At 45.3% G+C, this 21,908-nt stretch overlaps 1 protein-coding gene and 1 pseudogene across 1 annotated transcript in view; one reads left to right on the top strand and one right to left on the bottom strand.

Moving 5' to 3' along the window:
- Positions 1-21,908, bottom strand: part of LOC144673284 (uncharacterized) — a 150,190-nt gene that overhangs the window by 39,999 nt on the left and 88,283 nt on the right.
- Positions 5,602-20,897, top strand: LOC144673265 (uncharacterized; annotated as a pseudogene).

Below are 21,908 nucleotides of genomic sequence, written 5' to 3'. Positions count from 1 at the left end.
TCCACACCCATAGGGTTTCATCTGTTTAAAGCCACAAACAGAATGGTCCAGTTTTCTCCTGGAGTTTGAGGCAAACCAGCTTTCAAAATGACGCAAAACAAAAACAGAAATAACTGGAAAAACTCAGCAGGTCTGGCAGCATCGGCGGAGAAGAGCAAAGTTGACGTTTCGAGTCCTCATGACCCTTCAACAGAACTAAGTAGAAACAGGAAAGGGGTGAAATATAAGCTGGTTTAAGGGGTGGGGGAGGGAGGGGAGGGGAAGAAGGGGGAGGGCGTTGTTGGGACAAGCAAGCAGTGATAGGAGGAGATAACCAAAATATGTTACAGACAAAACAACAAAGAGGTGTTGAAGGTGGTGATATTATCTAAAAGAATGTGCTAATTAAGAGTGGAGAGCAGGACAAGCAAGGTAGCTCTAGTCGGGGTGGGGTGAAATAAGCAATGGGTGGAATACATTTAAAAATAATGGAAATAGGTGGGAAAAGAAAAATCTATATAAATTTTTGGAAAAAAACAAATGGGAGGGGGAAGAAATGGAAAGGGGGTGGGGATGGAGGAGGGAGTACAAGATCTAAAATTGTTGAACTGAATATTCAGTCCGGAAGGCTGTAAAGTGCCTAGTCGGAAGATGAGGTGCTGTTCCTCCAGTTTGCGTTGAGCTTCACTGGAACAATGTGGCAAGCCAAGGACAGACATGTGGGCAAGAGAGCAGGGTGGAGTGTTAAAATGGCAAGCGACAGGGAGGTCTGGGTAATGCTTGCGGACAGACCAAAGGTGTTCTGCAAAGCAGTCACCCAGTCTGCGTTTGGTCTCTCCAATGTAGAGGAAACCGCATTGGGAGCAACAAATACAGTAGATTAAGTTGGGGGAAATGCAAGTGAAATGCTGCTTCACTTGAAAGGAGTGTTTGGGCCCTTGGACGGTGAGGAGAGAGGATGTGAAGGGGCAGGTGTTGCATATTTTGCGTATGCATGGGGAGATGCCGTAGGTGGGGGTTGAGGAGTTGGGGGTGATGGAGGAGTGGACCAGGGTGTCACTGAGGGAACGATTGCCCCCCTGGCGGCATTCCAATTCACTCCAATTGGCTGGTGGGCCAGCCGCACCCCTTTGGTCCTGCAGTCCTGCCACCTCTTCCTATTGGTCCAGAGCTGCCATCAATCACCCAGGCATTGTGACGGGAGCATGCGTAGTGTGGCTGCTGGAGCAGGACATCAATGCGCAGGTGCAATCCCGCCTCGAGTTTGGAGCATGCGCAGTGTGATTGCAGGGCGAAGGAAAGCTGCTTGTTTGTCAGGTCCGCAGCCGGTAAGATAAAGGGCGGAATTGAGGGAGAGATGGAGCCGGCGGTGGACGGACAGGCTTCGTAAACACCTTGAGTCGTTCTGAAGCCAGAATAACAAGCTACCGGTTCCTCGCTGGTATCTGTGGGCGGCAGTTGCCCGGATCTGCGTTCCTCGGTGAGAGGCCCGGATTAACGGCCGCCATCTTGTACAGCAGGGCGCATGCGCGGTCATCCCTGTCCCTATCAGCAGGAGGAGAGAATTTTGTGCATTTCTATCCTGGACTGACAGGGATGGGTTTTGGATACTATCTTTACAGTGGGTTAGAAGGGGAGGATTTACACACAGCAAACTCAAATCAAGAGATATGTTTGTCCCTTCCCAGTTTCCATCCTGGATTTATAGTGATGGTTATTGTAAACTTACAGGGCACTGGAAGTGGAGGATTGACAGACGGGAAACTCAAACCAAACATCTGACACAGTCATTCATCAGAACCTGAATATCACCAAAGTTTGAATGTAGAAGTGAAACAGCTTGTCTGTAGCCAAAGATTTCAGGTAAGCATGCGAATAATGAACTTCAGTGGGGTAAGAATGGATCTGACCCAGTTAAAACAAAAACAGAATTACCTGGAAAAACTCAGCAGGTCTGGCAGCATCGGTGGAGAAGAAATCTGACCCAGTTAAGTTGGAATCAAAGGTTGGCAAGTGAAACTGGAACTGAAAAATTGGCTGCCTTGAAAAAAGAGTTAGTTTGGACACAGTCAAGGTACATTCCCACGAGGCAAAAGATAGGGGAAAGAAATTCAGAGAACTCATGATGACAAAAACAACAGAGATTAAGATGAAGAAGAAAAAAGTGTGCTTTATTGCAGATGTAAGGTGTAATAAGCTGAATAAAAAAGGTTCATAGCAGAATTGGAAAAGCAATTAAGAGAAGCAAAGAGAGGGTATGAAAAGATATTGATGGCTAACAGAAATAAATTAAAATGTCTTCTATAGACATACAAATAGGTAAAGGATGATAAAGGGATGGGTGGGGATGATTAGGAACCACAAAGTGATTTACACATGGAGGCAGGGGGCATGGCTGAGGTATTAAATTAATACTTTGCACCTGTATTTACTAAAGAAAAAGACGTTGCACAGGTCATGGTGAAAGAGGAGCTAGTTGAGTCCCCTGAAGGGTTTAAAATTGATGAGATATTGGATAGGCTGTCTGTACTTAAAATGGACAATGTACCAGGATGGTTTGCATCCACGGATACTGAGGGAAGTGAGAGTGGGAATTGCGGAGGCACTGGCCAGAACTTTTCAATCTTCCTTATACTCGGGTGATGTCAGAGGACTGGAGAATTCCAAAGGTTACACCCTTGTTCAGAAAGGGTCTAAAGATAAGCTCAGCAACTACAGGTCTATCAGTTTAACTTCTGTGATGTGGAAGCTTCTAGAAACGATAATTCAGGACAAAATTAATAACAGCAAATCATGTTTATCTAAAATAAAAACAGAAAGTTCTGTAAAAACTCTGCAAGTCAGGCAGCATCTGTAGAGAGAGAAACAGAGTTAATGTTTCGAGTCCGATATGACTCTTTCTCAGAACCGGCTTATCTAACTTGCTTGAGTTTTTTGAAGAGGCATCAGAGAGGGGTGATGAGGGTAATTCTGTTTATGTGGTGTAGATGGACTTCCAAAAGGCATTTGATAAAGTGCTGCACAACAGACTTGAGAGAAAAGGTACAGCTCATGTGATCAAAGGGACAGTAACAACATGAATACGGAATTGGCTGAGCGCCTGGAAACAAAGAGTAGCGGTGCAGTGGTTAATGGTTGTTTTTCGGACTGGACAAAGATTTATGGTGGAGTTCCCAATGGATCAGCATTAGGAGCTCTGCTATTCTTGAAAAAATATTAATGATCTACACCTTGGTATACAGGGCTCAGTTTCAAAATTCACAAACATTACAAAACTTGGAAGCATTGTGAACTGTGAGGACGATAGTGTGGAACTTCAAAAGGACGTAGACAGGTTGGTAGACAGGGTAGACAAGTAGCAGATGAAATGTAGTGCAGAGAAGTGTGACGTGATTCATTTTGGTCAGAAGAACGTTGGGAGACAATAGAAAAGAAAGAATACAAGTCTAAAGTGGGTATAGGAGCAGAGAGACCTGGATGTATATGTGTATATGTTGAAGGTGGCAGGGCAGGTTGAGAAAGCAGTTCATAAAGCACACAGCATCCTGGGGTTTATTAATGGGGACATTGAGTACAAGAGCAAAATTGTTATGTTAAACTTGGATACAAGACTGGTTCGGCCTCAACTGGGGTATTGTGTCTATTTCTGGGCACCACACTTTGGGAAGGATGTGAAGGCATTAGAGAGAGTGCAGAAAAGATTCATGGGAATGAAGTCCCTCATCCCTGGGACCAGTTACACATATAAATTTGAGAAATCCGGACTGTTCTCCTTGGAGAAGAGAAGGTTGAGAGGAGATTTGATAGAGGTGTTCAAAATCATGAGGGGCCTGGACAGAGTGAACAGGGAAAAGCTGCTCTCATTGGTGGGAGGATGGAGATTCAGAGGATACAGATTGAAGGGAGTTGGGGAAAGAAGCAATGGTCATATGAGAAAAACTTTATCACACAGCCAGTGTTTAGACTCTGGAATGCACTGCCTGAGTGTGTGATGGAGGCAGATTCCATCGAGGCATTCGAGAGGAAATGATTGTATTGTTTGAAAAGGAAGAATGTGTGGGGTTACAGGGAGAAGGCAGGGAAGTGGCACACGGTGGATATCTCCTTTAGGGAGCCAGAACAGACACAAAGGGCCGAACGGCCTCCTTCTGTGCTGCAACTATTCTGTGATCCTGAAGCAGTGTGACTGGAAAAGCACTGACACACACAAACCGTGGAGCACACCAGGAGAACTGTGTTCGGTTCTGGGCAACAAACCTTAGGAAGGATAGAATGGCCTTGGAAGGAGTGTAGCACAGATTTACCTGAATGATATCCGAACCCGAAGGGTTAAATTTCAAGGCGAGATTGTACACAAGAGTCACCGAGACATTATGACATAGAGAAGGCCATTCGGCCCATTGAGTCAATGCCAGCTCGCCAGAGCAATCCAGTCAGTCCCATTTCCCTGCTCTATCCCTGTATTCTTGCAGATTTATTTCCCTCAAGTGTTTATCCAATTTCCTTTTGAGATCATTCACCATGTCCATTGCCACCCCCCCTCATAGGCAGCAAGTTCCAGCTCATTATCACTCATTGTCAGAGGGCCAATAGGCTGTGGAATTCTCTTCCCCTGAGACCAGTGGGGCTGGGTCAGTGAATATATTCAAGGCTGAGCTTTATCAATTCTCGATTGACAAAGGAGTTGCAGGTTCTTGGGGATAAATAGGAAAATAGAGTTGAGGCCACAATCAGATCAGCCATGATCTTATCAAATGGTGGAGCAGGTTTGAGGGGCCGAATGGCCCACTGCTGCTCCTAATTCCAATGTTCGTATGTATGGAAACTCAGTACAGTCCTGCCAGGGAGAGGGTGTTCAGCAGTTGAAATCAGTGAGGACTCTGATCTTTGGGAAGGAAGGAAACCCTAGGAGGTGGGCGTGGAGGATTCAGAAACACTCATTGGAGACCCCAAACCCCCAATAAGAGCCTGCAGGTCCTGCGTTTGCAGCTCTGGGGCTTCTTCCCAGGAGCAGGCCCAGGTTAACGGCCATCATCTTGGTTCATCTGGGAGCAGACGCATGTATGGCCACCTTGATGATGCAACAGAGAGTGGACGGGGCTTGAGGGTGTCTGTGACCAGGAGGGAAAATGATTAATTCATTGATTTTATTGTCAGTTGCAGACAGGAGCTGGAGAACTGAACCCAGGCAGAGGAGAGGGAGGGAGAAAACTGGGAGTGGAGGAAAGAAAAGGTGGAGATGGTGAGATGGGTTTGGATTTCAGCCCAGGGAGGAGGGAGAGTGTGTGGGATGGGGATTTACAGCTTTGGGGGAACGAGAGAGAAAACAATATTCCATTAAAACTAGAATTGTCTGTTCTGAATTTCTATCCTGGACTGACAGTGATGACTTTTATAAACTGGTTTTCCAAGGTATTAGAAAGGAAGGATTTGCAGATGTGAAACTCAAACCAATCATCTTCTGACAGAGTCACTCGATTCACCAGGACCTGAATATTCTCAGACTTTGAATGTGGAAGGAGAAATGTTTGTCTGTTCTGTCAGTGCGGAAAGATACTGAACTTCAGTGTCACTGGATAAACACCGAGACACACACACACCCGAGTGAGAGTGTCTCAGTGAACTGACTGTGGAAAGAGCTTTAACCAGTTACACAGCCTGAAAAAGCATCACATCGTTCACAGTGAGGAGAAACCATACACATGTTCTGTGTCTGGATGAGGCTTCAACTGATCATCCAACCTGGAGAGACACAAGGACCCCCACACTATGGAGAAGCTGTGGAAATGTGAGGACTGTGGGAAAGGATTCAGTTACCCATCCCTGCTGGAAAATCATCGACGCATTCACACTGGGGAAAGGCCATTCACCTGCTCTATGTGTGGGGAGGAATTCACTCAGTCATTCCATCTTCTGACACACCAGCGAGTTCACACTGGAGAGAGGCTGTTCACTTGCTCCGTTTGTGGGAAGGGATTCACTGTGTCATCCCACCTACTGTCACACCAGCGAATTCACATTGAGGAGAAGCCATTCAGCTGCACTTCCTGTGGAAAGAGTTTCAGACAGGCATCCTCCCTCATCTTACACCAGTGAGCACACACTGGGGAGAGACCGTTCACCTGCTCCATGTGTGGGAAGGGATTCACAGTTTTACCCACCCTGCTGAGACACCAGCAAATTCACACTGGGGAGAAGCCATTTAGCTGCACTTCCTGTGGGAAGAGTTTCAGGCAGTCATCCAACCTCACTGCTCACCAACGCACTCACACTGCGGAGAGACCGTTCACATGCTCCGTATGTGGGAAAGGATTCAGTCGGTCATCCAACCTCACCGCACACCAGCGAGTTCACACTGGGGAGAGACCATTCACTTGCTCGCTGTGTGGGAAGGGATTTGCAAAGTCTTTCAACCTGCTGATCCACCAAAGCACTCACACTGAGAAGAGGTTATTCAATCCTCAGTGTGTGGGAAGGGATTCACTCAGTCACGATGCCTCCTGAGACATCAGCAAGTTCAAAAGTGACTGCAGGGGTTGGATTCTACTGTTCTTGCTGCTTTTAAGCTTGTATTGATAGTCTGGTGATATTTTGTTAGTTTCTGCTGATGTTAACCCTATAATGGGGTGGAATTTAATATTCTTGCTATGTCACTGATTTTCCAGGCTACAGTGTCCCTTTTTAAACGCGCCATCTGTGATTCTTCCCCTTAATTCAAGAACTCTCAACAGGAACCCCTTTACAATAAAATTATGAACTTTTACTTCAATCATAAATTGGTATTTGGTGAAAAATCTACAATTCAGTGTCTGAAAGATTAAACTGCAGGGATCAAAAATTTTTTTCAATGTCTCTTAACATTTTCTCGAGGGCTACTCTTAGATTTTCGGGAACTACTTTTTGTTTTTCAGGGGCTCCTTTTTCATTCCAGCAAACTCCTTTAGTAGGTGATGCAGTCACAGCACTCACTGTACACTAACGCACTCACACTGGGGAGAGTCCATTCACTAGCTCCGAGTGTGGGAAGGGATTCTCTCAGTCATTACTCAGTAACATTATCTTCTGTATCTGTGTTGAAGTTTTTTTTCCAGTTTACTTCTTTAGATAGATAAGATAGCACAAATACCAAAGACTGTTTATATATTAAATCTATTAACTTCAAATCTATAATTAAGATGTTTTTGTCAATTTATTTTAAATAAGTCTCCCATGCTCCATTTCCAAAATGAGATTCTAACTATTTGGCACAAGGTAACTTATTGGGAATATGTCACATCTGCAGCCCCAGGAGAGTGGGTAAGGAGGACGTGAAAATGTAAATGTTGATTCTCCTGCACTTGTGTGGCAAGGTGCCTTGGGAAGTTTGTAAATTCTGTATTTCTAAAAATAAACATATTGCAGAAATGATCTGCTTCGTGTGTGATCTCACTGCATGAATGACTGACTGACAGATATTCTGTTTTCACTGTCTATAGATAAGTTGAAGTTACTGGCGCCTCTCTATGTGTTCCTTCTCTCTTTGGAAAGACCATAAGACGTAGGAGCAGAAGTAGGCCATTCGGCCCATCGAGTCTGCTCCACCATTCAATGAGATCAAGGCTGATCTGTTAATCCTCAACTCCACTTTCCTGTCTTTTCCCCATAACCCTTGATTCCCTCACTGATTAAAAGCTGTCTCTTTTAGCCTTGAATATACTTAACGACCCAACCTCTACAGCCCTCTGCAGGAAAACCTGTTTGAAAAAGTAGCATTTAACAGGGTTTATATCAAATCCCCTGATTTCACCCACCATCAAATAAAGACACTTTCTAATATTCTGTGTCAAATGAAACTCTTTCTGGATAAAAACAGGATCTGCTGCAATCATCAAAATAGATTGAAAACATTCCACTTTGTTGATATTAAGTTAACCAGATGCTTTTGATACTTGGTTTTGGGTTTTACTCGTTTTACTGGAAACTGTTCATTTCATAAAGTGCTTGTATATTTGGTAAATAGATGCAAACTGTTTATTGGATCGGATGGTGCAGCAGGAAAAAAACTCTCATGATTCTGATCTTCATTGTGTGAATTTACATTCCAAACTCATTGGTAACCTGACTATATCAGCTGAGGTCAGCTCAGACAGGGGTTCTGCATGTTGCCTGTAAGCATTAACCAGCAAAGAACTGTAGTTAAAAATGTAAATCTGGACAAATGTATATTAGTCTAATTTATAATTTGGCATTATGTGACTAGCAAGTGAGTTCACAATACCTGCTTGCTCAAATTCCTGTGCTGTACACCCCAGTGTTCATTCAACCAACCTCCTGAAATGTATAAAAGAAATCGTAGCTCTCTCAGCAGAATGGGGGGAGTTCTACTTGTCTCCGATGTTTTATCGCTCCTTACAAGGTTCAGACTGCTATGAAACCCTCTAGTTCTGTGCCAGGGAGACACAGCTTCTCTACAACCACTGAACCAGGCATCAGGCCAGCAAGATTCCTTCGTCAAAATGGATGCCAAAGCTGCTTCTACAATCACAGATTCTGTCTGTGCAACAGCAGTAAGTTCGGGGGAGACAGAACCTGTGACGGGAGGGGCTGTTGCTCACATATTCTGTATCCCATAAAGGTTTTTCTCCAAGGGGCTGTCCCTGTGATTGATTTTTGTGGGGTGAATTTGCCCACTGCCCCTGTGTATTTTGAATCCTGGTTCAGAAATGCTGTCTGTCTGATTTTAAGGCTTCCTGGACTGGTGCACTGATCCAAATCTGCAATAATCCATATCCCAATCTGAGTTAAAAATTTTAATGTGATTGTCCCACCCAGAAAACATATATCATTTCATGCCTTTAAACCTGACTCAGCACAGGTCCTCTACACATTATGAAAGAGATTATCTTTGAGATCAGTTCCTTTATAATCTGTATTGTTCTGAATGATGACAGAATTAACCTTCTCCCTAACCTGTCCCAACCCTTCTGACAGTTTATTTCTTGAAACCAGGGTCAGCCTTGGTTCCAAAAACAAAAAATGCTGAAAAAACTCAGCAGATCTGGCAGCATGTGTGGAGAGAGAAAAACAAGGTTAACATTTCGAGTCTGTTTGACTCATCTTCACACTCTCCTTGTTCTAATGGTGACATTCCTTGTCTGCCCAGTTAGTAATTTAACTCAGCCCTTGAATTGTTTGTGCATTGTTTCATCACGTTCCCACATTTCACCAACAATTATTTAAAATTCATTTATTGCCCACCCCTAATTGCCCTTGAGAAGGTTGTGCTGAGCTGTCTTCTTGAACTGCTGCAGTCTTTGTCGTGTAGATACACCCACAGTGCTGTTAGGAAGGGAGTTCTCGGATGTTCACCCAGCGACAGTGAAAGAATGTAGAAATGTTTGCTCCACACCCACAGGGTTTCATCTGTTTAAAGCCACAAACAGAAAGGTCCAGTTTTCTCCTGGAGTTTGAGACAAATCAGCTTTCAAACTGATGCAGAGTTTCAGCCAATGAGGGAGATCCGGGCTCAGCCCCGCCCCTCATTCACTCCGATTGGTTGGAGGACCAGCCGCTCCAGCTGGGTCCTCCAGTTCCGCTGCCCCTTCCTATTGGTCCGCACTGCCGTCAATCACTCTCCGAGCAGTGTGATTTGGAGCATGCGCAGTGCGGGTGATGGCGATCGGAAGTCGCGTGTTTGTCAGGTCCACCGACGGGAAGAGAAATGGCGGAAACAAAAAGAGAAAATGCTGGAAAAACTCAGCAGGTCTAACAGCATCTGCGGAGAGAAAGAAACAGAGGTAACGTTTCGAATCCTAATGACTCTACTTAAGAGCTAAATTGAAGAAAAAATGTGATGAAATTTATCCTGTTTAAGGTGGGGGGGGAGGGTGCGTGGAGCAGGTGGAGCTGGAGAGACGACCAGTGATAGGTGGAGGCAAAGGAGAGATGGACAAAGATGCAGTGAACAAAAGGATAAAGGGGTGTTAATGATAATGGTGCTGGCTAAAGGAGGTGCTGATGCTGGCATTAAGATCAGAAAGCAGAATGTCATAATGACAGGACAAGGGTAAGCACCCTGGAAAGAACAACATGAACAAGCGACAGGTGGCCCCTGTCGGGGTGGGGGGAGGGGACGGTGGTTGGAAAAAAGTTTGAAAATAGGATAAAAAGTGGGGATAAAATAAGGAATAAAAATAAGTGGATAAAAATAAATATTAAAAATGAAAAAATAATAATTAAGAGCTGAGAATGAATATTGAAAAAAGAGGATAAAAAGGGATGGAGGAGAGAGTTCATGGTCTGAAGTTGTTGAACTCGATGTTAGGTCCAGAAGGCTGTAAAGTGCCGAATCGGAAGATGAAGCGCTGTTCCTCCAGTTTGCGCTGAGCTTCACTGGAACATTGAAGCAGGCCAAGGATGGACATGTGGGCATGAGAGCAGGATGGGGTGTTGAAATGGCAAGCGACAGGAAGATCTGGGTCATGTTTGTGGACAGACCAAAGGTGTTCTGAAAAGCAGTCACCCAATCTCCATTTGGTCTCTCCAATGTAGAGGAGACTGAATTGGGAGCAGCGAGTGCAGTAGGCTAAATTGAGGGAGGTGCAAGGGTAGCGCTGCTTCACCTGAAAGGAGTGCTTAGGCCCTTGGATGGTGAGGAGGGAGGAGGTAAAGGGACAGGTGTTGCACCTTCTGCAGTTGCATGGGATGGTGCCGTGGGAGGGAGATGAGGTGTTGGAGGTGATGGAGGAGTGGACCATGGTGTCCCAGAGGGAACAGTCTCTACAGAATGCCAACAGGGGATGGTGAAGGGAAGATGTGTTTGGTGGTGGCATCATGCTGGAGTTGGCGTAAATGGCGGAGGATGATCCTTTGAATGTGGAGGCTGGTGGGGTGAAAAGTGAGGACAAGGGGGACCCTATCATGGTTCTGGGAGGGAGAGGAAGGTGTGAGGGCAGAGGCACGGGAGATGGGTCAGACAAGGTTGAGGGCCCAGTCAACCACAGTGGGTGGGAAACCTCTGTTAAGGAAGACATGTCAGAAGTGCCATTTTGGAAAGTGGCATCATCGGAAAAGATGTGATGGAGGTGAAGGAACTGAGAGAATGGGATGGAGTCCTTACAGGAAGCAGGGTGTGAGGAGCTGCAGTCGAGGTAGCTTTGGGAATTGGTGGGCTCGTAATGAATATTGGTGGACAGCCTATCACCAGAAATTGAGATAGCGAGGTCAAGGAAGGGAAGTGTCAGAGATGGACAATGTGAAGGTGATGGAGGGGTGGAAATTGGAAGCAAAATTGATAACATTTTCCAGGTCCAGACGAGAGCATGAAGCAGCACCGAAACAGTCATCAATGTACCAAGAAAAGAGTTGTGGGAGGGGTCCTGAGTAGAACTGGAACAAGGAATGTTCCACATACCCCATAAAGAGACTGGCATAACTGGGACCCATGTGGGTACCCATAACCACATCTTTTATTCGGAGGAAGTGAGACAAGTTAAAGGAGAAATTGTTCAGTGAGAGAACAACTGCACCCCCAGACCAATGAGAGTGGTGGTGAATGGGAATTGTTCAGGCCTCTGTTCAAGGAAGAAGCGGAGAGCCATCAGACCATCCTGGTGGGGGTTGGAGGTGTAGAGGGATTGGACATCCATGGTGAAGAGGAGGCGGTTAGGGCCAGGGAACTGGAAATTGTTGATATGACGTAGGGCTTCAGAGGAATCACGGATGTAGGTGGGAAGAGACTGGACAAGGGGAGAGAGAACGGAGTCAAGATAGGAAGAAATGAGTTCTGCAGGGCAGAAAAAGGCTGAAACAGTCAGTCTAGCAGGGCAGTCCTGTTTGTGGATTTTAGGAAGGAGGTAGGAGCGGGCTGTCCGGGTTTGGGAGTACCTTTACTAATATCTCATACAAACGAGAACAAAAAGTAAAACTTGGGAAGCTGTAGAGGGAAGATCTCCAGAGAAGATGAGGTCAGTGACAGTCCTGGAAACAATGGCTTGATTTTCAGTGGTGGGGGTCATGGTCTTGGGGCGTGGGGGGAGGGGCGCGGGTAGGAGGAAGTGTCTCTGCGAGGTAGAGGTCAGTGCATCAGACAACAACAGCACCACCCTTGTCAGCAGGTTTGATAACAAAGTCAGGGTTGGACCTGAGAGAACGGAGTGCAGCAAGTTCAGAAGGAGACAGGTTATAGTGGGTGAGAGGAACAGAGAAATTGAGATGACTGATGTCACACTGACAGTTCTCAGTGAAAAGATCAAGAGCAGGGAAGAGGCCAGAGGGAGGGGTCCAGGTGGAGGGACAATACTGCAGGCGGGTAAAAGGATCCGTTGAACGGGGAGAGGACTCCTGCCCAAAGAAGTGGGCACGGAGACGAAGGCGACATAAGAAGAGTTCAGCATCGTGCCGAGCCTGGAATTCATCGAGGTGAGGGCGTAAGGGTATGAAACTGAGTCCTTTGCTGAATACTGAACATTCAGCATCAGAGAGGGGAAGGTCAGAGGGTACGGTGAATCCATGGCAAGGGCTGGGATTAGAAGATGGGGTGGGGTCAGTGGGACGGGAAGGGGTGGAGGTTCCTGGATGGGCGTTGGTATCAATAAGTTGTTGAAGCTCGCGTTCCTTAAAACCTGAAAGGAAGAGACAAAGTTTCATGTTAAGGCGTCAGATGAGACAAAGAATAAAATGAAACTGGAGACGAGGACAGTTTTGAGATAGTGTGAGTCGGTGTTGCTGGAGGGAGAGGTTGAGTGTGTTCATATGGCCGTGCATGGCACTGAGTGTGGATCTCACGATGCGGTGAGAACAGCAGTCCGATGAGCGTTGTATGTCCCAAAGACACCTGTAATCCTAGGTGGGTTCAAAATATGAGGGTGAAACAAGAGAAATGGTGGAATGAAGGGAGAGATGAGACAGTGGGTAGACGGGGAGGGATCATAAACATCCGATGCGGCTCTGAACCCAGAATAATAATCTACTGGTGCTGAGTTTGTTTCTGTGGGGCGGAGGCTGCGGGATTGCGTCTCCAGTGACAGGCCCGGGTTAACGGCCGCCATCTTTACAGAGTCAATGTGCAGGGATGGGCTTTGGAAACTCCTTTTACAGGGGGTTAGAAGGGAAGGATTTACCCAAAGCAAAGATCACGTTAAGATCTGACAAGGGTCACTCGATTCATCAGGACCTGGATATTATGGGCCTTTGAGTGTAAGCATTGAGTTCCAGGTCATTACCACTCACTGTGTCAAATTTCTTCCTTACATTCTCCTGTAGATTTTATCTTAAATCTGTATCAATGATACTTTTACGATGAACTAATATCTTATCTAAACCTATCATAAACTTGTACACCTCTATCAAATCTCCCCTCGATCTCCTTTGCTCTAAGGAGAACAATCCCAGTTTCTCCAACCTAATATTGCAACTAAAATCCCTCATCCCTGGAACCATTCTGATAAATCTCCTCTGCACCCTCTCAAGGACCCTCACATCCTTCATAATGTGTGGTGATCACTGGTTTGCACAGACCCAGATGTTCTGTGTTCATCTCTGTGATGTCATCAAACACCGACAATTGCTCAGTGACATCACCCCCGCTCCCCGGGTATTTCCTCAACTGGGAGATTTTTCTCTGACTCCAGTGCTTCTGATATCTTTCCAGCTGCAGGCTCCAGTGGAATATTTTAATATTGAAAACTGAAATTGTTTCAGAGGTGAGTATTTTTGACCATTCATCTACATTTTAGAGCTTTTAGTGCTATGCTCTGTTATCTGTGAGAGGTTCCATGGCTCTGGGGCTGGTTTGCCTCCTTCACTGTGGATCAGAATCCATGTCCATCCATTGCTTCGTTTCACCTCTGCCCTCCCTGATCACCTCTCTGCCGTTGTCTAACTTCCTCTGTCTCTAATAATGGGTGTATTTTAGCTCTGTTTCGTATTTTACTGTTACTCCTACCAACCATGTCGAAATGAGGTTTCCACAGCTGCCCATCCCCTGACCATGTGCTGCTGGCTTCCCAGCTTTATCTACCTACAGTATCTTTCATAGCCAGGAATTGCTTTTAGCGCTTTTGCCCATTTCTCTTTTGTTTCTGAGTTTATATTGGCCATCAAATGTTGCACCTTTTTTATTCCCCATAAATTATTCTGTATACCCTGAAATGTTAACTCTGTTTCTCTCTCCGCAGATACTGCTTGACTTCCTGAGTATTTCCAGCATTTGTCCTTTTTATTTCAGGTTTCCAGCAGCTGCAGTATTTTGCTTTTATTTTATTGCAGGCGCTTCTCACAGAACCGAGTCGAGAAACAGAGAGGGACCAATTAAGAACTGATTTGTGTCAGGGTGGGTGTTGGCTGCAGAGGTTGTCCCTTGCCTCCTGTGTTGGTTATTTGTCATTGAATCATAGAATCATTGAATGATTACAATACAGAAGGAGTCCTTTAGCCCATTGAGCCCATGCTGGTTCTCTGCAAGGACAAATCAGTTAATCCCACTCCCCTGCTCTTTCCTCGTAGCCCAGCATTTTCTTTCTCTTCAGGTGCTTGTCCAATTCCCTTTCCTTTGTTGAGTCAGTTTGAGATGGAGGAGTAGCTGCTGGGTTTAATCCCGAGGACTTTGGAACCCAGTCAGGCCCAGCAATTTCCAATGTGAAATTGTCAAAGGGAGGTAGATTCCAGGAGAGATCAGATTGTTAAACAGACACTGTTTGTATAATGGAAAAGGATATTGTTACAGCGACAAGTATTTCTGCAGATGCTTCTTATCTGTTTTATATATACATATTTTCAAAAATGTATATTTGGCATTTGGGCATCACTAACAAGACCAGCAGCAGATATTACCAATCCCCAGTTACCTATGGAGAAGATGATGTTTGACCTTCTTGAACCGCTGCAGTCTGTGTGGTGAAGATGCTCCCACAATAATGTTACATGAGGAGTTACAGGATTTTCACCCAGCTATGATTAAGGACTGGTGATGAATAGTGCAGGAGGGCATGCCAGGAGCAGCACCAGGCAGATCTAAAAATGAGGTATCAGCCTGGTGCAGCTACAACAGAGGACTACTTGTGTGCCAAACAGCACAAGCAGCAAGTGATAGGCAGAGCTAAGCAATTCCACAACCAACGGATCAGATCTAAGCTCTGCTGTCCTGCCATATCCAGTCGTGAATGGTGGTGGGCAATTAAACAACTCACTAGAGAAGGAGGCTCCACAAATATCCCCACCCTTAATGATGGGGGAACCCAGCACATCATTGTAAAAGATGAGACTGAAGCATTTGCAACAATCTTCAACCAGAAGTGCTAAGTGGATGATCCATCTTGGCCTCCTCTGAGGGTCCCCAGCATCACAGATGCCAGTCTTCAGCCAATTCGATTCACTCCACATGATATCAAGAAATGGCTGAAGACACTGTATACTTCAAAGGCTATAGGCCCTGACCATATTCAGGCAATAGTACTAAAGGCTTCTGCTCCAGAACTTCCTGTTCCCTTAACCTAGCTATTCCAGCTATAACACTGGCATGTACCCGGCATAGTAGAAACTTGCCCAAGTGTGTCCTGCACACAAAAAGCAGGACAACTCCAATCCAGCTAATTACCGCCCCATCAGTCTACTCTCGATCATCAGTAAAGTGATGGAAGGGATCATCAACAGTGCTATCATGCACCACTTGCTTAGCCATATCTTGCTCACTGATGCTCAGTTTGGGTTCTGCCAAGGCCACTCAGCTCCTGACCTCATTATAGCCTTGGTTCAAACATGGACAAAAGAGCTGAATTCCAGAGATGAGGTAGGAGTGACTGAGACAGCACTTGACCAAGTGTAGCATAAAGGAGTGCTAGCAAAACGAGTCAATGGGAATCAGGGGGAAAACTCTCCGCTGATTGGAGTCATACCTAGCACAAGGGAAGATGGTTGAGGTTGTGGAGGTCAATCATCTCAGTTCCAGGAAATCACTTCAGGGGCCCCTCAGGTTGTATCCTAGGCCCAACCATTATCAGCTACTTCATCAATGACCTTCCTCAGAAGTGGGGATGTTTGCTGATGATTGCACAATGTTCTGCACCATTCGCTACTCCTCAGATACTGAAGCAGTCCATGTCCAAATGCAGCAAGACCTAGGCAATATTCAGGGCTTAGGCTGACAAGTGGCAAATAACATTCAAACCACACAAGTGCCAGGTAATTACCATCTCCAACAAGGGAGAATCTTAACCTTCGCCCCCCACCCCCCCGCAACCTTGACATTCAGTGGCATTGCCATTGCTGAATCCCCACTATCAATATTCTGGGGGTTACCAATGACCAGAAACTGAACTAGGCTGTCCATATGAATACTGTGGCTAAAAGAGCAGTTCAGAGGCTAGGAATCCTGCAGTAGGTAACTCACCTCCTGACTCCTCAAAGCCTGTCCACAATCTACAAGACACAACTCAGGAGTGTGATGCAATACTCTCCACTTGCCTGGATGAGTGCAGCCCCAACAAAACTCAAGAAGCTTGACACCATCCAGGACAAAGCAGCCGCTTGATTGACACACCATCCACAAACATTCACTCCGTCCACCACCGACGCACAGTGGCAGCAGTGTGTATCATCTACAAGATGCACTGCAGGAACTCACCAAGGCTCCTTCGACAGCACCTTCCAAAAACACAACCACTATCTAGAAGGACAAGGGCAGCAGATCGATGGGAATACCACCACCTTGAAGTTCCCCTCCAAGTCACTCACCGGACTTGGAAATATATTACCATTCCGTCACTGTCGCTGGGTCAAAATCCTGGAACTCCCTCCCTAACAGCACTGTGGATATACTTACACCACGGAGACTGCAGTGGTTCAAAAAGGCAGCTCACCACCACCTTCTCAAGGGCAATCAGGGATGGGCAATAAAGGTTGGCCTAGCCAGCGACACCAAGATCCAAATGAAAAAAACCCACCAACTTGTATTTATATAGTGCCTTTTGTGGAATAGAACATTCCAAGATGTTACACAGGGTGCATTATAAAGCAACATGTGACACGAGGAGATATTAGGACAGGTGTCCATCAGTTTGGCCGAAGAGGTAGGCTTTGAGGAGTATCTTAAAGGTGGAAAGTGAGGTGGAGAGGTTAAAGGAAGAAATTCAACAGCTAGTGCCCCTGGCACTAGCCACTAGCTAGTGCCACTAGCCAGAATGGCCACCAAAGGTGGAGTGATTAAAATCAGGAACGCTCAACATGAGCGCAGATATTCTGGAGGATTGTGTGGCTGAAGGAGATTACAGAGACAGGGATGGGCAAGCGCAAAGAGGAGATTATAGAGACTGGGAGGGACAAGAGCATGGAGGAGATTACAGAGACTGGGAGGGACAAGAGCATGGAGGAGATTACAGAGACAGAGAGAGACAAGAGTATGGAGGAGATCACAGACAGGGAGGGACAAGAGCATGGAGGAGATTACAGAGACAGAGAGGGACAAGAGCATGGAGGAGATTGCAGAGACAGGGAGGGACAAGAGCATTGAGGAGATTACAGAGACAGAGAGGGACAAGAGCATGGAGGAGATTGCAGAGACAGGGAGGGACAAGAGCATGGAGGAGATTACAGAGACAGGGAAGCAAATTAACAAATTCTGTCAAAGTTCTGTTCGAGTTGTATATATAAAATCCTTCTCCTTAGCCTCCTGCTGCTCCACCTCTCTCTCACTTTCTCTCTCTCTCTCTCTCTCTCTGTTTTTGTGGGTTCTCTCTCACTGTCTTTTTTCTGCTTTAAATCAATTTCACAGGGTGTTAGAAGGGAAGAATTTGCAGTCAGGAAACAGACACTAAACATCACATCAGGATCTGATAGAGTCGCCAATTTATTATAACCTGAATATCATTGGATTTTGAACATGGAAGGAAAAAGCACCGTTCACAGTGCAGAGAAAATGTACATGTGTTCTGTGTGTGGACAAGGCTTCAGCCAATCATCTGGCCTGTCAAAACACAAGCGCAGTCACACTAGGGAGAAACCATGGAAATGTGAGGACTGTGGGAAGAGATTCAATTACCCCTCTGGCCTGGATACTCATCGGCGCAGTCACACTGGGGAGAAGCCGTTCATCTGCCCTGAGTGTGGGAAGAGATTCACTCATTCATCCAGCCTGCTGACACACCAGCGAGATCACAATGGGGAGAGACCATTCACCTGCTGCCAGTGTGGGAAGGGATTCACTACCTCATATTACTTGCTGATACACCAGCGAATTCACACTGGAGAGAGGCCGTTCATCTGCTCTGAGTGTGGAAAGGGATTCATTCAGTCATCCCAACTGCTGGCACATAAGCGCATTCACTCTGGGGAGAGGCCATTTACTTGCTCCGACTGTGGGAAGGGATTCACTCAGTCATCCCACCTGCTGACTCACCAGCGCACTCACACTGGGGAGAGGCCATTCACCTGCCCCAAGTGTGGGAAGAGATTCACTTGTTCATCACGTCTCCTGATGCACCAGCGAGTTCACACTGCTGAGAGACCTTTTAAATGCCCAGACTGCATGAAGTGCTATAGAAGCTCTGGGGAACTGATGTCCCATCAACGTGTTCACACTGATGAGAGACCGTTCAGGTGCTTTCAATGTGGCACTGGGTTCAGGCGATCATTTGAACTGACTATACATCAGCACAGTCACACTGGGGAGAGTCCTTTCACCTGCTCAGAGTGTGGGAAGGGATTCAGTATTTCATCCCGCCTGCTGACGCACCAGCGAATTCACACTGGGGAGAGGCCGTTCACCTGCTCTGAGTGTGGGAAGGGATTCACTCAGTCATCACAATTGCTGTCACATCGGCGCACTCACACTGGGGAGAGGCCATTCACCTGCTCCAGGTGTGGGAAGGGATTCACTACCTCATCCAATCTGTTGAGACACCAGCGAGTTCACACTGACTAGAGACCTTTTAAATGCCTAGACTGCAGCAAGTGCTATAAAAGTTCTGGGGACCTGATGTCCCATCAAAGTATTCACTGATGTGAAACCTTTCAGCTGCTTTCACTGTAGGACTGAGTTCAGGCAATCATCTCACCTCACTGTTACACTAGCACAGTCACACTGGGGAGAGGACGTCTCATGTTCGGAGTGTGGGAAGAGATTCGATCGGACATGCACCCTCTGAGACATCAGTAAGTTCTCACTGGGGAGAGGCCAATCACCTGCTTTGTGTGTGGGCGGGGATTCATTCAGTTGTTGAAACTTCTGATTCCAGTGAGTTCACACTGCATGGAGAGTGTGTGTGTATGCATGTGGGTGTCTGTGTAAAAGGATTTGGTCAACATGACAACTGTAAAAATGTCAGTGACAAAGTGGAATGAGGCTATTCACCTGCTTCCTGTCTGGAAACACATCCTGATATGGTACTTATCAGAGATTCTGGAATTCATTTCAAATTGTTAGAATGTTTCTCCCTAAAAGATAAATATACTTTGTGTTTTTACAGAATTATCTGTATCCCTTCAAACAAACTCGGAACCTAGGAAACAATGAGACATTGGTTTAATGTTTTTATTTCTAGAAAATAACCCATTTCACACAGAGACCATGAGATTATTGGATACTCACAGGAGGACTCGTCAGAAAGAGTTGTGAGCCTATTATTCTAATCTGATCAGTCTGATCGAAGGTAGACCTGGTCAAGGAGCCCAAGCTTTTGTGTATTGATCCTTTTTGACTTCAGTAACATCTTGCTAACTTGATGATAACATGTCAACACATTCTGATTATTTGTTTATCAAAATGGAACACATTAACCCATTAAATCATCTTGTAAATGATGTAATCCTCTTCAGTGAGTCTGTGTAATATTGTCATTTTCTCATGATTTGTACCTGAATATCTCATCTCCTTCTGAAAGACTTAGTAACGTCTTTGTATTCAGTCCATCTCCTGACCCTCTGCTCAGGGCCAAAAACATACATTATCGGTCCTTTCAGATCATTGATCTATTCATGTCTATTCACAGGTTCTAATCATATTCACAATATGATCTCCTAGAACCTGTTTGCACTGCAGGTTCTTAGTTTTAATGTGTGTAACTGTCTTTACTGCTGAGAAATGTTTAATAAAGTTATTAGAATTATTCAGATCTTCCTCACCTGGCTTCCCTCTGTCTACATTCCCCACTTCGAGACTCAAGAAGATTCTTCCTTTTGTAGCTTCAAAGCTTTTCTCTTGGTCAGTGCAAATATTTCCATTATTGCTGCAAAAAGAAACTTTGTCAAAGCTTTTTGTCTTGAACTCATCAGGACATTTCACAAGAATACCAAATGTAAAGGGAAGAACAATTCATTTAGTTGCAACACAAGTGGTATTCACCATGAACAGGATGCTGCCGTCAAGCCAAAAGGATGTCTGTCTATCACACAAATGGATAATGTGGTATATGAACTTCAGTGTCAATGTGATGTATATCGGCTGTACTTCCAAAGACTGACGGATTGTATCAAACAATATGTCCTTTCAGCTGTTCACAACAGGCAAGTTACCAACTGTACACAACCAGCCCATGCTTGCAAAATTCAAAACACGGTGTCCAACATAAGATGCCATTCTGCAACTGGACATTTTCTCGACAATCCTGCATGCACTAAGAATTACACTGACAACCAATTTAAGATTATCAGTCAGACTTGAAGTGTGACGCACTTATGCTTGCTAGAAGCTCCATATATTAATAAACAGGGCCCTGTTCTTTGCTGGCTGAAAAAACATCGTGCCTTTTTCAACTAAACAAAATAGGTGATAGTAATTCTCTGGTTCATTGCCCAGGGAAATGCCTTGACCAATCAGAGTCAACCTGCTTGGTTTGAATTTAAACAAAGCTTGGCAGTTAATTGTCAGTCATCAGTAAACTGGCGCATTCTCTGTGGCAATGCCTCTGCCAATCAGAGTCCACTTGCCAATCAATCAGCACTCTCTTCTCATGAAGTATAAATTGTTCCTTTTACATTTGGCACTCTTGTGAATTGTCCTTATGAGTGCAAGATGAAAAGCTCTGACAACATGGGTTTGTGTTCAGCAATACTCAACTTCTGTACTACCAAACGACCTTTTGCATTTCCATTATATTCTTTCTCCTTGTAACCTGTCTTAGAATTCTCTTTGTCAAGGAAACCATCAATAAGGGGAATCAGCCTCATCTGTAATACCAGGAGGAAAATATATGCTGTGATTATCCAGGGATGTTGTCCTGTATTTTACGCTATCTTCCACAGGGAATGATCACTCAGGGTGACAATAGATCGCTCAGTGTTATTGGTTATTGTTTCCAATGTCCCAGATGTTGTTCAATATTGATTTAAGATTTAGAGAAAACAGTGGAATTATATGACCAAAACCACTCTCAGTCACTGGAAGATACTGTTTAGTTGGTGGGAACACCATGACCTGGAAGTCCCCCTCCAAGTCACATATCAACCTGACTTATATATATCGCCATTCCTTCACTGTCACTGAGTCAAAATCCTGGAACTCCCTCCCTAACTGCACTGTGGATATATGTACACGACATGGATTGTAACGGTTCAAGAAGTCAGCACACCACCATCTTCTCAAGGGAAATCAGGAATGGGCAATAATATGTCCCATGAATTAATTTTTAGAATGTTGAATTACTCTAACATTGAGGGCCTTGCAGACACCAATACTTTATCCTCAGTATTAGTCAGGTTATCTGCTGTTGTCCACCTGATGGGACAGGGAGTACTCCTGTGTTTTGCTGAAAAAAGAGTCATGTCTGAGCTTTTCATTTGGCACTCATCAGGTGACACAAGAATGGCAATATAAGGGGAAAACAACAATCTATATTGTATGTGAAGAGAGTACTGATTGGTTGGCAAGTGGCATTGCCATGGAGAATGCACAAGTGATGGTGACTGACAGTTAACTGCCAAGCATTGTTTGAAATTTAAACCAGGCAGCTTGATCCTGA

Source organism: Cetorhinus maximus, unplaced genomic scaffold (genome assembly GCF_964194155.1).
Source record: "Cetorhinus maximus unplaced genomic scaffold, sCetMax3.hap1.1 HAP1_SCAFFOLD_323, whole genome shotgun sequence".
NCBI lineage: Eukaryota > Metazoa > Chordata > Chondrichthyes > Lamniformes > Cetorhinidae > Cetorhinus > Cetorhinus maximus.
The sequence above is the reverse complement of the archived record's forward strand: the minus strand, read 5'-3'. Positions and strand labels throughout refer to the sequence as shown.